General features: G+C 43.1%; 1 protein-coding gene across 1 annotated transcript in view; it reads right to left on the bottom strand.

Moving 5' to 3' along the window:
* Window positions 1-12,555, bottom strand: part of has3 (hyaluronan synthase 3) — a 50,076-nt gene extending 37,521 nt beyond the window's left edge. The window contains exon 1 of the mRNA XM_084334283.1: window positions 12,287-12,555. The gene's annotated coding sequence lies outside the window, so the exon portion shown is untranslated. The remainder of the gene's footprint in view (window positions 1-12,286) is intronic.
* Between the last annotated feature and the right edge of the window lie 7,951 nt (window positions 12,556-20,506).

Here is a 20,506-nt window from a genome sequence, read left to right on the forward strand (position 1 = left end):
GTTCTGTTAAACGTGTGATGAACAGCTAGGTGCTGTGTTCACAGAAAGCGTTTATTTTTCAAGGCGGAGCGCTTTGGATATCAAAAATATTAATGCCCAGAGCGCTTCCAAAGCGCAGGGAGCGCTTATTGTTGTTATGTTACGATAGTCGCGTCATCTGCGTTATTAGTACAAATAGGTCGTATATTACTGGGTTGTCAGACACCGCAAGAATCAGCCTCTCCTCTGCCATGTTTGTTGATCTTTTTTAGTCCCGCCACTTCCTCGATTTTGATTGGTCGGTCGAAAAAAGTGACATTGATGAGCGGCGCTCCTTTCCAAATGTTGAATATTTTTCTGTTCAAGGCGCCCAGAGCGCTCCGCCAAAAAACGCTAGCCGTCGAGATGTGAGGTGCGGTGCTGGGAAGAGGAGCGCCCCTAGCGCGTCCTTACCATAGAAATTAATGGCAGAAAGGCGCTGGCAGCTCAAAAAGCGCTTTCTGTGGACACAGCCCCTTATGCTGCTCTGATTATGTCATCTTGAGGTTAGCAGGCTTACAATTTTCGTCACATCATCTCACATGTTTTATATACAAAATAATTTTCTCTAAAGTAACTAGTAACTGATCAGATAAATGTAGTGGAGTAAAAAGTACAAGTTTCTCAAAATCTTACTAGGAACACGCCAACATTATAGGAAATGTGCTTACCGTCTTCTCCAGAGTCAGACAAGAAGATAGATACCAATTTCCTCTCTGTGCCTTCAGTAGGATGCTATCCGGAAGTGAATATGGACCACTATAACCTACCTATTGGCCAAAAACACCTCTGCCAGAGTTTTAAGCTAAGCTAGGTCCGTATCCGCTTCCATTCATTTGTCTTCTTGTCTGACTCTGGAGAAGATGGTAAGTGCATTTCCCATAATGTAGGCATGTTCCTTTAAGTACAGTACAGGTCATCAACAAGGTATAGCTTCCCCTAGGCCTAGAACACAAATTCACAGAATTCCAACATTATCATCAATAATCACCTTGAATACTGTGAAGAAATATTGTAGTCCTCAATAAGTGTTGCTTTCCAGCGGTGAGAAACCATGTCCTGAACTCATCGTTGTCATTGAGAAAGACATCTTGCTGCCTAAGTCCCAGCTGGGCAGAAAATGAACCTTTTTTGTCTATTATAGGACGCTGTACTTTTAGAATAGAATATAATCAAATTACGGGGACCTGCCAAAGTGGCTGTTAAAGTATGTCAACTTACAGGCCATAGCTAAATGTACTAGTACTTAGCTGGTGTAACTGTACTGTTAATTAACTGGAGTACAACCAAGGATTAATAGCCATCTATACAAATATGCACCTGATGGAGCTACATGACACCAGACCACTGACATTGAGAACGATATGAAATCTGTTCACATCTCTGTTCACATGTAGTCCGCATTTACTCCAGATGCACCTTATTCGCATATAATTCAGATCCAGATCAATTATTTTTGATGGATCTAGAAGGGGGGTGGGGGAGTAATTTATAGGAGTCTTAGCAAGTTGTCTGACAAGGATAACAAGGGTTCAGCTGTTTAAGATGACCAAGCAGTCACTTCACACTTGCCATCTGGTTTCATAGCCAAGTATTTCCAAACGTGCACAGGTGGACACAGGTAGAAACAACTGTATCTGCTGAGCTCCAAACAGCTGCAAAGGGGTTTCCCTATGATGGGAATTGTGTTATCAGCTTGCAAATCAAGTTATGTCTTGTCGTCATCTTTCCTTTTAAAAATGATTTAAAAATCAAAGTATTCCCAAGTACAAATGAAGCGTTCCAAATCAGTGTCCTGGTATTCCCATGTGTGTCCAGGATTAATGGTCCCAGGTGGAACATGCAGCTTCCTCCTCCTCCTACTCCTCCTTCTCCAGGCTGGCCAGCTGACTGAATGGGCTGTGAACTCAGGTGAGGAGGTGGGGAGGTGACTGCATGGCTGACTGAATGAATGCTTTGGCTCTGGGACAAGGGATTTTTACACTAGTTACGAGAGGGAGAGAGAAAGGGAGGGGGAGAGGGAGAGAAGGAGAGGAAGGGAAGGAGGGACAGAGAGGGAGGGAGGAAGAGAGAGAAAGAGGGAAGAGGGGGGAGAAGAAGGGAGGGAAGAGAGAGGTAGGGAGAGAGAGGGGGTGAAAAAGTGAGAGAGTGTGTGTGAGAGAGAGATTGGGAGAGAGAGGCACGGCAGTGGTTCAGGAGGTAGAGCAGTCGTCTGGTCCTTGGAAGTTTCCTGGTTAGATTCCTGCTCCAACGTGTCAACGTGTCCTTGAGCAAGAGAGCAATGAGCAGGTTGGCACCTTGCATGGTTGCCTCCGCCATCAGTATGAGTGAATGTGAGGTATAAATTGTAAAGCAAATATATAAATAAGAGAGGGAAGGAGTGAGAGAGTGATAAAGAGAGCGAGAGAGGGGTAGAGAGGGAGGGGAGAGAGAAAAAGGTAAACAAATGGAATGGAAAGAAGTTGAGGGATGAGGGAGAGGTTGAAAGGGAGAGAAAGAGGGAGGGGAAGAATGAGGGCGAAGCTAAAAAAAGAGGCTTGAAGTGACCAGACGCAGACAGGGAGGGAGAGAGAGCGATGGATGGATGGAGGGAGAGATGTAGAAACAGGATAAACATGTCTCTTTTGATCTGGAACCTGTGATCAGTCTGACTTGTGTATCAGTCGTTTCGCCCACCAGCCTCGTTCACCGCTGCTGCTAAAGTGAATCATGATCTGCTCAATGAGGTGCTTCAGAGACAGGGCTCTGGAGAGCATGCAGGGACAGCAGATTTCTCACAGAAAGTCAATGGACCAGAATTCCTCTTTTCCCCTCTCTGTGGGGGTTTGACGTTATAATAAGCAAAGTCTGTCGACGCTGGTGGTCAGGATGACTGGTCAGACGAAGATAGCAACCAGGATATGAAGCTACATTTTTCCACCGACCAAGTTAGTCGATTCTGAATTTCATCCTGCCAATTCAGTGGGTTTCGCAATAGAAAAGGCTGACTGGCTGCCATATTAGCTTATAGAACTGAGGGATTCACAAAATAAACAAGTTTGATCAACATTTGACTGGTATTTACTAGCCTTAAAGGAACACTGCAACATTATGGGAAATGTGCTTCTCAAGGTCCATATCCGCTTCCATTAATTTGTGCTAAACTAGGCTAGCTTACAAGTCAAGTCAAGTCAAGTCAAGTCAGTTTTATTTGTATAGCACGTTTACAAATGACTAACAGCCAAACCAAAGTGCTTCACAACATGATAAAAAACACATACAATGCAATAAAAATACACTAGAAAAGAGGTAGAGTACAGTACAGTGCAAAGTGCAATAAAAGAGACAAGAAATTTTGATAAAAAATGCAGAGTGACAGCTGACGTCATGTATAGATGCTGGGCTAGCTCTGGTCAAAGGCCAGGGAGAAGAGATGTGTTTTGAGCAAGGATTTAAAAACCTCCAGGCTCTGGGCAGATCTTATGTGGAGGGGGAGGCTGTTCCAGAGTCTGGGGGCAGCAGCAGCAAAGGCTCTATCTCCCCTGGTTTTTAGCCTGGTCCTAGGCACCTCCAGCAGCAGCTGGTCAGCAGACCTTAAGGCTCTGGATGGGGTGGGGTGATGTAGGAGCTCAGCTAGGTACGGTGGAGCCAGCCCGTGTAGTGCTTTAAAAACAGTCAGTAAAAGTTTAAAATCAATACGGAAACGGACGGGGAGCCAGTGGAGAGAAGCCAGAACTGTAGTGTGTGCTGTAGTGTAGTGTGACTGTAGTGTAGTGTACTGTAGTTAAGACTTAAAACCAAAGGTGACCGTAGCACCTAAACTTTGGAATCAGCTACACTGTGAAATCAGGTCTGCTGATAGTGTGGAGTCCTCAGGGTCTTAAAAAATTTCTTTATAGTCAGGCTTTTAATTGATCATGTATGCAGTGTAACATTTGTGTATGTGGTTGTTATATTAATAAACTTTTTTGTAAAGTATTTTTACAAACTTTAAATGTATATTGTATGTTCTGAAACAGATGTGTATATCAGTGGTGGGAGTCAAACTCTGGAATTCTCTTTATAATGAGTTGAAGTACTGTACAAATATTTTCCAACAAAAAAATCATTTTAAAGACAGAACAATGAGAACATATGAACAGCAGGTATACATTTCTCTGTATGTGATTTCATTTATTTTTTGTTTTTTTTCTCTTTTCCATGCATCTGAGGCTCGTGACGCAGGTTTTTTGTTTGTTTGTTTGTTTGTTTATTGGTAGCTAGCAATATTATTATTATTATTGTTATTATTATTATTACCGTTATTATTGTTATTATTATTCATGGTCATATTATCATTATTATTATTGTTATGGTAATGATTATTATTATATTATTATTATTATATGGTATGAATGGTACTAAGTAACTAGTTACTCTAATCTGATTACTTTTTCAGTAAATAGTCATCTAACTTACTTACTTTTTACAAGCCAGTAATCTGATTACAGTTACTTTTCCAAGTGGCTGTGAGTTACTATTTAGTTACTATCTCATAATGCTGATGATAAGAGAGCCAGGGGTACAGTCAGCTAGACCGGAGATGGGACGTGCACTCGCGCACGCACACAGCCAGGGGCGTAGCTGGGGGGGGGGGGGGGGGTAGCTTAGGATGATCCCAAGGGCCCAGCACTGGGGGGGGGGGGCCCAAAAAAAATTATTTTATTTTATCAGGTGTATTATTGATGCTCTCATTGATACTATGTTTGTTTCTGAAGTGTGTGTGTGTGTGTGTGTGTGTGTGTGTGTGTGTGTGTGTGTGTGTGTGTGTGTGTGTGTGTGTGTCTGTGCGTGTGTGTGTGTGTGTGTGTGTGTGTGTGTGTGTGTGTGTGTGTGTGTGTGTGCGTGTGTGTGTGTGTGTGTGTGTGTGAGATATATAGAGAGAGAGGCAGTGGCGGCCGCCACTGGGGGGCGCTAGGGCGCCGCCCCCCCTCAGGCCCTGCCCTGGTTATATGAGAGAACAAGAAAAATTATTTTTTAGTTTTTAGTTTTATAGCCCTATAAATAATATAAACATGTTTAAAATGAATAATATTTACTCATTTTAAGTATGTTTGTGTTTCCAATGCACAATATAACGTTACTATATAAAATAAAAAATACTCGTTTTCCTGAACAGGAAGTGACTCACTTTTTTTTTTTTTTATATATTTTTTTGTATTTCTCGGCCCGGGCTAGACGCGATAGCGCTCTGAGTGCGCATCACAGTTTGATCGCTGTATTCGTCACAGCCAATCAGTGCGTAACGTGTTGTGCGTTGAAATATGACTATTATGTTGGAATCCGGGCGCGATTTGAAGCGGTCTAGGCAGCAGCAGCGTCAAGAATTTCCGTAGCCGCATTTCGCGGAGACGCTCTCTGATTGGCCGACGCGATGCCAGTACTTTTTTCCGTAGCCGCATTTCGCGGAGACGCTCTCTGATTGGCCGATGCCAGTTTCTGTTGTGTAAACTTGTGTTGTTGTGAACTTGTGATCATAGGTTGTGTCGTGAATCTGCAGCTATTTGTCTTAGAGGCTGAGCGTGAGTTATATTAAGCTTAGGCACTCTTTCAAAGTTGGTTAAGGTTAGAGTTTGTCTTAGAGCATGGCGATAGAACGCCAGGTAGTTTGCACTTTGCAGTCTACAAAGAAATCATCAAAGTACTTGTGTTGTGTGGTGCTAACAGCAGCTAACACTTGGCTAACAAGCTATATGGGATTATGTCTGGACAGTGGACAGTGGTCTCTGGATATACATCAACAGTGGATTATACACTTTATCAAGCCCTAGATCTGCCCTGGACGTTTCAACTAAACAGTAAGTCTCTCTCGCTCTCTCTCTCTCTCTCTCTCTCTCTCTCTCTCTCTCTCTCGCTCTCACTACACAGCTGTCTCCGAGAAATGCGGCTACGGAAATTATTGACTGTGCTTGCTGAGACGATAATAGGCTAGCGATTCAAAACGCGCTGCTGTGTTGTGATGTGAACTATAACATTAATTTAGCTGCTGCTGATGCATAATGAATGAATGGTGAGTTGTTTAAAATGACAACATATACATGTGTTAATTATTTGATTGGATTGATCAGAGAGACAGAGAGAGAGATTGCTCCAGAGCATCTCAGAGCATTAGATTTTCAACTCGACCTAACGTCACGTAAGTAACGTCACGTTAGTAACGTGAACCCCCGGCTGCGACCTACAAGGCTGGGACAGCAGCAGCCGCTACTGGAGAGAGGGGGGACTTTGGTAGACTATTGCATTGGTCCATTCATTGAAGATGAACGCAATGCGACATCCTTTACTAGGCTCACCCACCAACAGTGCAGGTGCTGAACTGCTGATCCGAATGTATAGGTAAAAACCATATTATCCAGTTAGTTTTATAGTGTAATTTGGCTACTTGAGAGATAGTGAGAGAGTGAGAGAGAGAGAGAGAGAGAGAGAGAGAGAGAGAGAGAGAGAGAGAGAGAGAGAGAGGAGAGAGAGAGAGAGGAGAGAGGAGAGAGAGAGAGAGAGAGAGAGAGAGAGAGAGAGAGAGAGAGAGAGTTCATGTTACGCCGGACTTGCGGAGTACGCACTGAGTCCGTTGTCTCAGAATGGATTTGGTAGATTTGTCATTCTTATGTTGTGGCAGCAGCAGGGGGGACGACGACAACTTCGTAACCTAGTTACTTACTTTGATACTCAAGTAATCAGTAAAGTAACTAGATTACTTTTTAAAGGAGTAATCAGTAATCAGATTATTTTTACAAGTAATTTGTGGCATCACTGCTGAAGACTGTGTGATTTATTAAGGAGATGTATAACACCAGTCCTAAAGTGATCTGTATATTTACTAAACAATGGCATTTATGTCGGTTGTTCCGAAACTTTTTCAAAATCGACTCACGTCACACTTTCACACTTCTTCCACACGGGTTCGAATAGGGAACAAATCTCACAGTGGTTCATCACCACTAGAGGGCTCCATTTGTGTAATAACTCAACACATTTCTCTCATGACATTCCTACAGTACGCCATTACATAATGGAGGAAGTGATATGGTTGAACTGTAGTGTAGGCGAGGTAGGATGAGTACTATTGACACCTTACTCTGAGGGTATTAGGAGTAAAGGGTCATGGTTATAGTGTAACATTACTGTACTGGGGTTGAACCCAAGCAATATATTATGATCCACCTATAGGCTACATCCAAACCCATCAGCCCCGTTCATCTAATCAGAGCCAGTGTTTCCCATACAGGGTATTATGTGATGGTCCAACCACAATATCAGAGAAGCCCATCACAAATAGTGTGCACAGTAATGTAAAGACAACGGGCCTGGGACCCTTCTCCCTATAACTTAAACTTCAAAACTTAAAACACAAGGTAATATTGATCCAAGATAGGAAATGGTGGAGCAGACAAAGCATGTAGGAACAACAACGATAACAAGATTTTTTTTTTTTATCAATTTTTTTTATTATTATTTACATGAAACAAGACAACACAATAACCACAATAACAATACACAGAACTTCACAGAAATAACAGAAACATAATAATACAGAAATAACAAATTATAAAGACAAAAAAGAAAAGAAAACAGAGTTCAACCTTTTAAATTCCAAGGGGTACTATCTAATAAATGGCCTTTCCAGTATTCAGCACCGTTTCCCGGCCTAAGGTCCTGAGGTAGAAAACGCGCTTTTGATTACACGACTAGAAACAAAACAATGAACCTTCTTGAAAAACAAAAACCTACAGAGGTGTTCCATAGACTCACAGGAACCGTGTAAAAGTGTCCAAATAGTGAAGAAATAGCTAAATAGCTCCCCCCCAATAAAATCCCAAGTTAAAGTCAAGAGGACAACACAAAAGACAAGACAGACAAGACATTCCTCCTCCCACGAGACCGCCGGACTCCCCGAACAAGCACCCCAACCCCGCTCAGCCGCACACGGCGGTTCTGACCTTCTCAGCAGCTGCGAACCACAGGTCAATCCCAGCCTGCCCCACCCCAATCACCCACGCCGTGGATATCTCAGATAAATCACATCCAACAGTGTTAGGGACCAGTTAATCACTGTGAGCTTCTCAGGCTCCTTCCATCTCAATGCTATTAGCTTCTTCGCTGCTGTGACGCCCGCTAGGACAACCCTTTTTAGTTGTACGGACGCGGGTAGTGTTGTTATATCGTTCAGGAGTAGCGTAACAGCTGTGAATGGGATAGTTAAGCCACACAGATCTGAAAGTTTGTCCGTTATTGACCTCCAGAAGCGGGCCACTGGTGGGCAATCCCAATACATATGCATATAAGTGCCAGTGGCCTTTGAGAGCATAAAGTGCACCGAGAGTCGGTTACCAGTCCCATAGCAAATAGCTTCTTAGGTGTAAGATAGGTCCTATGAATATAATTAAAATTATTTGTTGGTGATGGGGTTGCGGGAAGACAATGCCACATTTGCCCAAACATCATCCCAGTCAAACTCGGGTCCAACTCCGGGATATCCCCACGCCAGATTGTATCCAATGATACATTTTTATACGTGGATTGAATTAAGAGCGTATAAAAGTCTGAGACAAACCCTCTGGAGGTCGTCCTGTCCACTATGAGCCTGAGAAAGGGGTGTGGCTGCAAAGCTTGAGCCCACGGCACGCCATGCGCCCTCAGCGCTGACCTTATTGAAGGTAAAGAAAGAAAGACATGGGTGCTCAGTAGCACACCATGTTACCGCGCTCGCGCGGGACTCCGTGCTGCGTCACGGATCTGGTGACTCCGAGTTCGATTCCCGGACTCGCCGTCATTTGCCGAATGTCTCCCCCTGCTCTCTCTCCCGTTTCACCCTGCAACTGTCGGTCATGCTTGACCAGGGAAAGCGATAAACGCTAAAAAATAAAGTTAAAAAAAAAAAAAAAAGACTTGCCGGGAAGATCATAAAATTCTTTTAAGTCCTGAAACGCACGAAGGCCGTTCTTATCATAAATATCCTCCAGAGTATGAACTCCCCTCCTTTGCCATTGAGGAATACTAACCGGCTCGCACCCAACAAGTAGTTGCTGGTTATTAAAAATTGGAGAGTCCAGGTGCCACGGGCATTTAACCGCACACGACTTCTGTACATTACGCCATGTTTGGATCACGTGAGTTATGATCGGTCCATACCTCAGTCGGCATTTCGAAATAGGGACAGTGGAGTACACTACATCCTGCAATCTTAGCGGTGAGACCGCCGCCGCTTCTAAGGAGCGCCAAGATACAGCATCTACAGGGTCTAGCCAGCACATCAGAGGTCTCAGTGAAAAGGACCAGAAATAAAGCTTAAAATCAGGGATTGCGAGGCCCCCATCTTGTTTCCTACGTTGAGTAGTAGCTCTTTGATTCTCGTCGTTTGTTATTCCAGATATCGATTGTACCTTGCGCCAGTGGTCTATTGGAGGGGGCAGGGGGAGCATTGAGCTAACAAAATTATCCTGGGCAGGATGTTCATTTTGATTATGGAAGCCCGGGCTTGTAAGGAGTTAGGAAGGGACGACCATCTGTCTAGATCCTGGCGTATTTTATCATAAGTACCCGTGAAGTTGTACTTAGTAGTTTGACTTAGCGGGGGGAATATCTCTATGCCTAAGTATTTAAAATGTTCCACTATGGGGATATCAGCTGGTAGTCGCACCGCCTTGGCCAGCTCATTAAGAGGTAGGCAGGCTGATTTGTTCCAGTTAATCTTAAAGCCTGACAATTTACCAAAGTCGTCGATTATCCCCAGTAATTTTGTGGCCGACTGGGAGGGGTCATCCATAAAAATCAGTAGGTCATCTGCATAGAGAGCAATTTTGTGTGGTGTATTATTGACCATTATGGGGACGATGTCCTCCGATTGCCTAATAAATTGGGCCAATGGTTCGAGGGAAAGCGCGAATAGTCCTGGGCTCAGAGGACAACCCTGTCTAGAAGATCTGGAGACTGGAAAAAGTGTGGAACAGTTTTTGCCTGTCAGTATCATTGCCGACGGCGAGGCATACAGGACTTTAATCATATGAATAAAATTCTTTCCAAGACCCATAACCTCAAGTACCTTCCACAGGTATGACCATTCTAGTCTGTCAAACGCCTTCATGGCATCCAAAGACAGAACTGTGGACGGAGCTGTATTGCCTTTACTGTTATAGACTACATGCAACAGCCTCCTAAGATTATCTGCGGCCAGGCGCCCCGGGGTAAAACCAGTTTGATCGCAATGTACCAAACAAGACCTTTTTGTTTATGTCTAATGCTTCAGCCTGTACTGTAAGCCTCTACAAGGTCTACTGTTTTAGCCTAGTATAGACATTGGAACAGCCGAGAGCTCCTGATCTTAAGATCTAAGGGACCTAGTTAAGGCATAAACTATAAACAATGTTTATTCTAGAATAATTTCATAATGTGAGGACATGATCTGAAGACACTAGGGGTGTAACGATGCGACCTCACAACGATTAATTTCGATTACGATTATTCAGGCAACGATTCAATGCATCATGAAATCTCTTCATTTGACCACGATTCGATTCAATTCGATTAATTTTCTATCAGTTAATTCCCCAAATAAATACACAAATGTGGCTGGGGGAACTGATTCACTCAGCATGAATGGACTATAGGTCAATAAAAACAATACACACAAAAAAAAAACATGAACATATTTCGATTAATTTCGATTATAATCGATTCTAACATTTTCAAATCGATGCAGTTGAATCGTCACATTAGAATTGATGCATTTCAATTAATGATGCATCGTTACACCCCTAGAAGACAACTATATACAATACATTTACAACGACGATGACTACAACTAACTACTACTACTATTACTACTACTACGACTACAACTACAAGTACTACTACTACGACTACGACTACTACTACAACTACTACTACTACTACTACTACTACTACTACTACTACTACTACTACTACTACTACTACTACTACTACTACTACTACTACTACTACTACTACTACTACTACCACCACTACTACCACCACCCCCACCACCACTATTACCACTTAATCTACTAAAACCACTACTAATATTACTGACTCTGGAGTCACGGCAGGCAGTGATGCCATGGAAAATCAAACATTTCCTTTAGAAACGCCATAAGGTGTCAAACGGAAATCTGAGGTGTTTCTGTTTCTACTGTTTGCTAACGGTCAGCATCTGCCCTGGAGAACATGAACAAGTACCATCATGTATTGCAAATCCAGGAAACACACACATGTGCACGCACACACGCACGCACACACACACACACACACACACACACACACACACACACGCACACACACACACACACACACACACACACACACACACACACACACACACACCTACACACACACACACACACACACACACACACACATACACAGACACATACAATTTCCACATTTCTTTCCAGTCATTACTAATTCATGTTACTACCATGGAACTGAATGTGTCCTCAGGTATTATACAGATCATATATTATAGTACAGACATAGTACAGATTATAGTATAGGCACAAATCACACTCTGATGGCCTATTCTAGGCCTCTTTAGTCCCTTGTTCAAGTGAAACACATCCACTCTCTCATTACCACACACACACACACACACACACACACACACACACACACACCTACACACACACACACACACACACACACACACACACACACACACACACACACACACACACACACACACACACACACACACACACACACACACACACACACACACACACACACACACACACACACACACACACACACACACACACACACACACACACACACACACACACACACACACACACACTTTCTATTCCAGATGGGGAAAAAACCTAACTTGCTCCACCTCACACTCCCCACATTTGCCACATATCCACATATAAGCAACACTGACCCTCTGTCTCCAGCTCCAGAACTTTTTATGTTCACTTATTCACACGTTTCAGACATTCCATTTCTTTCAGTTTTTTCCCTGACACACAGACAGACAAACTTCATCTTCTTAAAATTGTACTCACAGTCTCAAGACACACCTTGTGTCTCCCACACACACACGCCCATACACACACACACACACACACACACACACACACACACACACACACACACACACACACACACACACACACACACACACACACACACACACACACACACACACACACACACACACACACACACACACACACACACACACACACACACACATAATTTATAGAGTCTCAAGAAAATCTCACAGGGTCCTTACCTTCCTGATCCAGTGGACCCCGCCGTCTCCGTCTCCCCGCAGGAGTCCCCCAAATCTCGGTTCCGTCCCTGTGTCTGGCCCTGTGTCCGTCAATCCACCCGTCCGGCAAACCGGCTTCCAACCCTCTCCTCTCCTCTCCTCACACACACACTCCCTGTAGCACAGCACAGTCCTTGTTCCGTGCTCACACACACGCACTCACACACACATACACACACACACACACACACACGCACACCCCCACTCTCACACTACATCTTTATTCGAGCTCTCTCGCTTAATTCAGGAGATCCCTCGTCCAAAAATACAGCCGGGCAGTAGCTCCCCCACCACCTTCCTCCTCCTCCTCCTCCTCTCTGGGCCCAACCTCCCCTGCCCCTCCTTCTCTCCTCTCCCCCTCTCTCCTCCCTTCTATCTCTCAGGACTGTCCAGGGGCATGAAGCTGCACCCCCCTCTCCCTCTTCGCCTGCTCCTCCTCTTCTTTGGATCAGATCAGAGGTTTGTCAGCCTTCAGCTGATGCTGTGGTAGACCTATACGAGGTATAGTTGGAGCAGGGTGGCTTATCCGATCCCTGCTGCTGCCTTTGGTGGTCCGTGGATCTGGGCACCCGTCCGCTCCAGAACCCATGCCTGCTCCAGTGGGGGCCCTCAGTCCTGGGGGGGGCGGGGGCTGGCGGGGGGACAACGGTGACTGCTCCCACGGGTTGAATGTCGACGACTGGATGACCGTATCTGACCTTCAGTCTCCTCTCCAGTGTGTCGTCTTTACCTACTTGCCAATAATGCTCTCTCTCTCTCTCTCTCTCTCTCTCTCTCTCTCTCTCTCTCTCTCTCTCTCTCTCTCTCTCTCTCTCTCTCTCTCTCTCTCTCTCTCTCTCTCTCTCTCTCTGTCTTTAGTTAGTCTCTCCCTCTCCTGCTGTCCTATGCTGCAGTGGCAGCTCCTCTCTGCAGCGCAGCCCAAATTATTCCCTCTCTCCGCTTCTCTCTCCCTCCTCTCTGTCTCTCTGTCCCGGCTGGCCGGCTGGCTGTGTGCATTTCGTCTGGCAGACACACGCTCCTCAGCTTCTCCACTCGCCTCCAGGTCCCCTCTTTACCTCACCCCCTCTCTCCTGTCCTCCTCACCCCCCCTCCATCTCTCCCTTCCTCCTTCCCTCCCTCCTTGGCGGTCCCAGCTGGCTCCCTCTCTCTCTCTCACTGCAGTGCAGCCAGGAGCCCTCCTACAAGACTGAGAGCCGTTTCACCAGAGTTCGCCCTCTCCTCTCGTCCACTTTGGCTGACTCAAAGCATCTTTTATGGGCATATTTATCCAGCAGCCCTCCTCCCTCTCTCCGTTCCCCTGCTCTGCTCCTTTTGCTCTCCGCTGTGCCCCGTGCTGCTGACAGCTTGCATGTTCCACCACCAACACGCGCTCGCAGGCAGAGAGAAACTGCAGCAAGCGCCTCTGATAGAATCCATACATACTCGCCGGCTGAAAGGAACACCCGTCCTGAGATCATGTAATGCAGTTGAGTTCCACACAGCAATGTCTCTCCTAAGAAATGTAACAGGTTGTGTGTTGCCTACTCAATTTATATCGACTGTCTTCACTGTCTACAACTGCCTTGCAATGTATCAGAACTACCTACCTGTACCTCAACCTATACTCTACCAATATATTACTGTTTACATACCTGTATGATACCTGTATGATACCAATAATACTATTATACTGTATACATTATATTGTAATATTGTACATATATTTATCCCTAACTGTTGGATATATCTGCATATATTCCTGTTCACTTACCTGTATACATTATATTCTATATGTCCCATATCTAGTGTTAATAGTTATACCACTGGCCAGCATGGCTTACTACTATAGTATATTTAGATGTATACGTGTATCACTGTACATACATCAGTTTATTGTTAATGCACTTTACTGTTACATTTGCACTCTGGTTAGATGCTAACTTATTTTCATTGTACTGTACTTGTGCAGTATGATGACAATACATTTTAATCGAATCTAAGTTGTTCCTCCACCATCTCTCTATATCTCCCTCTCTCCCTCCTGATCTGCACCCTGAAACACACAGTAAAGGTGTAATTACTGTAATAGCACTCTGATGACATTGGCAGCTACTGGGGCAGTAGGTTATGATGAATTGAAAATGGGGGACCCTGATGTAAATGAGACGAAAGTCTTTCTCTGGTCTGCATCCCCTTAACAATTGTGTGTATTGAGCCGTACTGTATTGTACCCATTCTGCAATCTGTTAATAACGTTTTCAATCAATCAGGGGCTCCGGCCCTCTCCCTCTACATCCAAGTAAGAAAATGCATGGTTAACCCTTTAAGGTGTATGTTTTTTTTGTTGTTTTTGTTGTTGTTTTTGGTGTCATTTGGCCAGATGGTGGTGCGATAACCATGAACTTTCTGTTTGTATTGCACATCCAACCTGTTTTAGGCCAGGTGTTACATAAAAAAAAAAAAAAAAAAACGTTCTTAGGCCAGGTACTAGATATACACATCCATCCTATCTTAGGACAGGTACTAGATATACACATCCAACCTGTCTTAGGCCAGGTGCTAGATACACATCCATCCTATCTTAGGCCAGGTACTAGATACACATCCAACCTGTCTTAGGCCAGGTACAAGATACACATCCAACCTGTCTTAGGCCAGGTACTAGATACACATCCATCCTATCTTAGGCCAGGTACTAGATACACATCCATCCTATCTTAGGCCAGGTGCTAGATACACATCCAACCTGTCTTAGGCCAGGTACTAGATACACATCCATCCTATCTTAGGCCAGGTACTAGATACACATCCATCCTATCTTAGGCCAGGTACTAGATACACATCCAACCTGTCTTAGGCTAGGTACTAGATACACATCCATCCTATCTTAGGCCAGGTGCTAGATACACACCCAACCTGTCTTAGGCCAGGTACTAGATACACATCCATCCTATCTTAGGCCAGGTACTAGATACACATCCATCCTATCTTAGGCCAGGTACTAGATACACATCCAACCTGTCTTAGGCTAGGTACTAGATACACATCCATCCTATCTTAGGCCAGGTGCTAGATACACACCCAACCTGTCTTAGGCCAGGTACTAGATACACATCCATCCTATCTTAGGCCAGGTGCTAGATACACACCCAACCTGTCTTAGGCCAGGTACTAGATACACACCCAACCTGTCTTAGGCCAGGTGCTAGATAAACTAGAAACGCAGAGGTCAGGCATAGACACGGTGAACAACTAGAAAAGCAAAGGTCAGAGGTCAAGCATAGACACAGTAGAAAACTTTGACACCAACAAATTATTTTCCGACCAGCAATTGGAGGAGGGCTTTAGACTTCAAATAGTAATTATTTCACAGGGGGGGGGGGGATCACCTATACATTATACATTTATATCTGTTCATGATATATTGCGGTAGAGGCTGTAGCACTGTAAAAAAGAAAAAGAAAAATGCAACGTCCAAACACATTGAGACAACGTTTTCCACAAAATTAAAGTGAGATCCAACATGCAATGGAGGGTTTCAAAATGCTGTATGTATGTGGTTATCCATCGCTTGAACATCGGCTGACGTTCATTATGTCTAAATATGTTATTTTATGAGTAAACATCTTCCCATAGCTAACCGTAAGTGTTAGTGAGTTTTATTTTCATGCCAGTAATCATATTTCTTAACCCTTGTGTGGTGTTCACTTTGTTGTTACTCACCCAATGTTTTTTTAAACAATAAATCCACAACATTCATGTAAAGATATTTAACAGATATATTAATTGCAAGTAATATAGACAGCATATATGGTTAATATTTACCATTTACCTCTGCTAGATCACATTTATCAATAAAAGTGCTATTATTATTATTATTATTATTATTATTATTATTATTATTATTATTATTATTATTATTATTATTATTATTATTATTATTATTATTATTATTATTATATTTTTTTTTTACATGAAATACAAAATATCAAAAACATGACAACACACAATAATAATAGACAGGACTTCACAGGACAATAATAGTACTAACAATAACAAAAATGACAATAGAATAACAAAAATAATAAATACAGAACATAAAAATCTAAATTAAATTATACTATTAGACACCACAAAAGACATTTCCTCCCCCACTCCCACCTAGCTCAGTTAGCAGTAGTGTTGCTGCCGTAAGTGGAATTGTTAGGTTACATATGTTTGAAAGTTTAGTTGTTTCCAAAAACAAGCTACTGGTGGGCAATCCTAAAACATGTGCATATAAGTGCCAGTGGTCCCCAGAGCGCCCAAAGTCCCATAGCATACAGCTTCCTATGTGTGAGATACGTCCTATGAATATAATTTAAATGTATTTGCTGGCGGGAGGCTAATGTAACATTAGTCCAAATATCATCCCAGTCAAACTCGGAGTCTAGTTCCGGGATGTCCCCTTGTATCCAATGATACGTTTTTTTTTTGTGGATTTGATTAAGAGTGTATACACATCTGAGACAATCCCTCTTGAGGTTGTTCTGTCCCTGATAAGCTTAATAAAAGGGTGTGGGTGTAGTGCTTGAGCTCACAGTGCTCCATGCGCCTTGAGCAGCGACCTTAGTTGTAAGTAGAGGAAGAAGGACACGCCAGGGAGATCATAACATTTGTTTAGGTCCTGAAACACTCGAAGGCCGTTTTTATCATATCCCCCAGAGTATGAACTCCCCTTCTCTCCGATTGAGGAATACTAATGGATTTGCTATTCGTTTTTTGTAGTAAAATGTGAGGTCTGTAAAAAAAAAAAATCCATTATATTAAGACATGAATGGAATAAGTCATGTTTATCTTGATAAATATAAATGAAACAAGGTGGAGGCAGACAGTGAAGGTACATAGTCTACATAGTCTAACATTTTTGTTAGATTTTTACCATAAATCTATCTACTAGTTTTCACCTTCAATTTCCACACTTTCGGGTCCCCAAACACTACATACAGTATGTAATATAAATGTGTAGAGGGGGGGGGGGGGTGTACAGTGTGGACTCAATGGAAATGTGTTATTTTATATGTTCTTCATAGAAAATGAGCCAAGACCAATGAGTCTCAGGCTAAAAAAAAAACAATTCATTGTACCATTTCTTTTTCAGTAAACATTGAAAACGGGTCCCACAGACCTGAACACAAGGGTTAAGAGACCATGACAATAGAATACATTGTACCGTCCACAATAAGATACACAAAGCCCTGACCCTTATTATACAAGACATTTAAAGTGAATATCTTTGCTAGCACCTCTCTTGTGTCCTAGTTGCTATCCTGTAGTGAGGCAGCCTTAGCAGAGAACCCTACTCCCTCACAGTGGGGATGTCCTTGGATAAACTGCTGAGTAAAGATGAAATCCCTACATCCTGTTTCATCACCATCTGGCTGCAGTGTTTTCCTCACTCGCATGCAGTTAATGGCAAAAACCAAAAGGTCAGATGATACCGTAAAAAAAAAATCATTACACATGTCTTAAAGGAACACGCTAACATTTTGGGAAATTAGCTTATTTGCCATCTACCCTGGAGTTAGACAAGCAACTTTTTTTTTCAAAAAACATGGCCTTTGAGGTGATGAAATCACTGCGCCCAGGCAGCAGTGGTTCGGCAAAAAAAATCCGAGTATATATCTGCTTAGAAAACGAAAATGTCTAATTCGTTTTATTTATTTCTCCACGTGGTAAATACACAGGTCACATGTTTACAGGAACGTTTTGGAGTTGTATTTGGAGTGTATTTCGTGACTGTTGGGAACTAGGCTACACTGGCACACCTACTTCCAATGAATGACGCTAAGCTAGGCTAACGGTGTGGCTGTTCCCTAAGCCTAATGCATGCACAGAGAAGAAAAGGTTATGTATCTGCTTGTCTAACTCCAGGGTAGATGGCAAATAAGCTAATTTCCCAAAAAGTTGGCGTGTTCCTGGGACAACTAACATTTCTTAAAGGGGAACTATCTTATAAATGGCCTTTTTCAGTGTTTAGCATTGTTTCCTAGCTATGTGGACTTATATTAATATGATCTATGTCTCTAATTCTCATATTGGCGCATTCTTCCAATTCTCCTCTCACAATATTCACCCTCACTGAACTGAGTCATCTGAAAATGTGCATATCTGTGATGTCAGAGATTTCTCAGCTGCATAATGTGGCAGTTGATGTGGCAGTTGGCACCAGGCCACAGTGGTTGGAGCCCAGCCTCAAAACGGCTTAAGATCTTGAGGTAGAAAAAAAGCTGTTTTTGAGTACTTGATTAGAAATACAAAACAATGAATTAAAAAAAATATAAAACTTACAGAGGTGTTCCATAGACATAGACTCACAGGAATTGTGTAAAAGTGCCCAAATAGTGAAAGAAATAGTAAAATAGTTCCCCTTTAAAACACACAGCAAACACTTGCCTCCCAAAAAAAAGCACTCGACGCCTATTGACTAATATTCTTTTTCAGACAAAATATTCATAGCGAACTGACTGCCAGAAGCACTATTGAAAGTATATTGAATATTCAATAGTGGTTCTGGACTGGCCCTTGATGCGAGTGGTGGAGGAGCTTCTTGACCTTGGGTGTGTGATGATGAGTATATACTGCAGGCAGAATTGCTGTGCTAGTGGAGACTTCACCCCATATGGAGGTATTAACATACTTCACCTCAGGAATATAACAGAGAAGGACAATAACCCTGTTATATTGTGTATTTCAGTCAGGGCCTTTCTCAAACAGCCAGTGTCTTTTGGATTCAGGATTTCACTGGCCTCTTCCACTTGAATTGAATGAATACAAGTTACTAGGATAACTTAAAAGACTTTGGTTTGGCTAGTGGCTACTGCTGATTTCAAATCCCTGTTCATGTTAAGTCATCTCCATGGTTTCCCGAATAGTTTCTAGGAGCTCTAGACTAAAATAAATGTTATTTTTCATACACATAGCAAAGGGCAAAAAGGAGGACATTAGGCTCAGGGAAACTAGCTGATATACTATGTTAGGGCGGCCGGGTAGCGCAGCTGACTAAGCGTCTGTCTACCACCGCAGAGACAGTGGGATCGAATCCAGCTGCGGTACCTCCGGCTTGGTCGGCCGTCCATACTGACACAATTGGCAGTGTCAGCGGGTGGGAAAGCCGGTGGGGTGGGTTCTGGTCGTTGTAAAACAGCGACTCCTACAGTTCGGTCGGGGCGCCTGCACAGCGAGGGAAGGATCTGGGGGAGGTAGTGTGACCCTTCCACATGTTTACATTTACATTTACATTTAGTCATTTAGCTGACGCTTTTATCCAAAGCGACTTACAAGTTCTGTACGACAAGACAGCAAGAAGGGTACAACTCTATCAGCTGAGTAACAATGTTCATCAAGTGTTGCGTGTTACAGTGTAGGTTAGTTTATTAGGACAAGTGCATGACAGTAAGGTGAGTCAGGGTTAGATTTTTTTTTTTTTTTTTTTTAATCATTTCAGATAATGGTTGAAGAAGTGAGTCTTTAGTCGACGGCGAAAGATTGGACGGGATTCGGCTGTCCTAACTGGGATGGGTAGTTCATTCCACCATTGTGGGGCAAGGACTGAGAATAGGCGGCTTCTCTTTGATGACCCTCCGGGAGCTTGGATAGGAGTAGGTCTGAGGCGGCCAGAAGATGCAGAGCGTAGGGGTCTTGAGGGTGTGTAGTTAGAGACCATTGACCCCAGTGAGAGTCCGCACTGCCAGGTGAAAGGAAGCATGTGATAGTCTCCGCCCTCCCGGACGGATGGTAGGGGGTAGAGTGTGCAACGACCAGGAAGGGGATTGGGAATTGGCATAACGACTAACATTGGGATGGGAGAAAAGTGGAAAAAAGATAATAAAAATTCAAAATAAAAAGAAATAACCTTGTTATGTTAAAAATCCCTTTCTGCCTAACTCACTCGTGTGACTTGTGCGAAAATTAGTTTTTTCTTCTTTTCCAAAAGTCTTGAAAAATTACTTGGGCAATTATGCTATGAGGGTAACGAAATATGAGTCTTGTAATATGGTAAGTCTAGTCCAGAAGTAGGCTCATTTAATCCATTTTAAAAGGGGCATGCTAACATTATGGGAATTATACAGGCTTCTCAGACAAAGATATAAAGAAACGACAGACAACTCAAAATGTAGTTTCACTTTCAATTAATTTTTTGTTTGTTTTTGTGACCAACTT

This window comes from Notolepis coatsorum, assembly GCF_963971535.1.
Source record: "Notolepis coatsorum genome assembly, chromosome: 18".
NCBI classification, from domain to species: domain Eukaryota; kingdom Metazoa; phylum Chordata; class Actinopteri; order Aulopiformes; family Paralepididae; genus Notolepis; species Notolepis coatsorum.